We start from the raw sequence: 1700 nt of genomic DNA, 5'->3' as shown, positions 1-1700 counted from the left end.
AGGCTGGCTCCTCCCCTCCCCACTCTGCTTCTCCCTCCCTCTGACTTCTCCAACCGGCATTACTCTCCATAGGGGAAGCCAGGCCCCAACACTGGCTCTTTAGAGCCCAGGGCAGGACTGGCCCCCGAAGAGAGCCAGCCCACGCCATCTCCCCTCTACTGACTCTCTGCAAACCAGAGCTATGCTAACTGGGGGGGTGCAAAGGGGGGTGGTCCCCCAGGCCATCCAGATGGAAGGGGGCTACTTGGGGCTCCTGCTCTGGCAGGGGAGAAAGGAGATAGAAAAAGGAGGGAGACAAGAGACAGAGAAGGGGGAGAGAGACTGAGAGATAGAGAGAGAGAGAGAGAGAGAGAGAGAGAGAAGGGAAGAAGGTGGTGGAAGCCCCAGGATGCCAGGGCTCAGTCCAGGAGCCAGGAGGCTGGCCTCAGATGGCAAGGTCCCCAGCCTGGCTGTGCTGGAATCTGCCCCAGTGGGAAGGAATGGGCCATCTGGGTTCCCCCAGGCACCCTGCCTGGGGCCCTGATCTCCTCTCCTCCTGTGCCAGGGCAGGCCTCTCCCTGGCCCAAGCCAGTGGCTGAGGCTCCAGAAGGCCGGCCCTGGGTGAATGAAGGGAGAAGCTGGGTCTCAGAGAGAAATGCCAGGATATCGATCTATGTTGGTTTTTCAAGCCACCAGGAGCAGGGTCGAAAAATGGGGTTGGGGGGAGAGAAAAAGAGGGGGAGGAGCAGGAGAGGGAGTGGGGAGGAGGCGGCTGGCAGATGCTGCCAGAGCACAGGTGCTGCGATGCCCACGGCCTGGCCACGTGGGAGCTTATCCATCCCCCGGGGCTCAGGAAAGGCCCTGGGGGGAGGAGGGGTGCTTGACTGGCAGCGGCCTTTGGGAGCCTCTGCTGCAAGCAGCCATCTCGGCCAGAGGTGATGTGTTTTCAAACATTGGCTTTGAGCTTCTTAAGGCCCATTTCAAAGACCACATGCCCTGAGAGAGGAAATGGAGGGGAGATTGAAGGTCGGGCCTTTCCACTGCTTAACATCGTGTGCACCCTTTAAATGTCTAAGGTGGGGGGGGGGGGGGAGAGAGAGAGGACAGAAAGAGCCCTAAAGTTGGGCTCCCCCAGTTTCATGGGGCTTTCTGCTAGAATGTGTTTGGTTTTTCAGTTGACTAATCCGGGATAATGAAACAAGTCTGCTGGGTTTCACTCCTGGCTTTGTCTGCCAGGGACCTGCCCATCACCTGGGGGCACAGTTCCCTTGGCCAGAGGTCCTGGCTTCTTGAATTTTACACAACTTCCAGGTGCTCTGGGAGCATGTGACCTGCAGGACCCTTCCAGATCCTTCCCTCAGCATGCTCCTTCATAGCTCTATGACTTGACCTCTCTGGGCCTCAGTTTCTTCAGCTGTAAGATAAGAAAAATGCTTGCATTTTCTACATGGGATCAATCAACTGACACGCTATTATGTGTGTTAGGGCAGCGAGGTAGCACATTGGAGGGAGTCCTTGATCTGGAATTAGGAAACCTTGACATCAAATTGGTGGTGGATACGTATTAGCTGTGTGACCTTGGACAAGTCACTTAACTCTTTGGCTTAGCTACCTCACTGGTAAAAAGAGCAGAAGAAAGAAATGGCAAACACTCCAGTGTCTTTGCCCAGAAGACCCCCAATAGGGACATAGAAGGTCAGACACAACAGAAACAATGGAAC

The sequence above is a fragment of the Macrotis lagotis genome, chromosome 4 (assembly GCF_037893015.1).
Source record: "Macrotis lagotis isolate mMagLag1 chromosome 4, bilby.v1.9.chrom.fasta, whole genome shotgun sequence".
Lineage (NCBI taxonomy): Eukaryota > Metazoa > Chordata > Mammalia > Peramelemorphia > Peramelidae > Macrotis > Macrotis lagotis.
The sequence above is the reverse complement of the archived record's forward strand: the minus strand, read 5'-3'. Positions refer to the sequence as shown.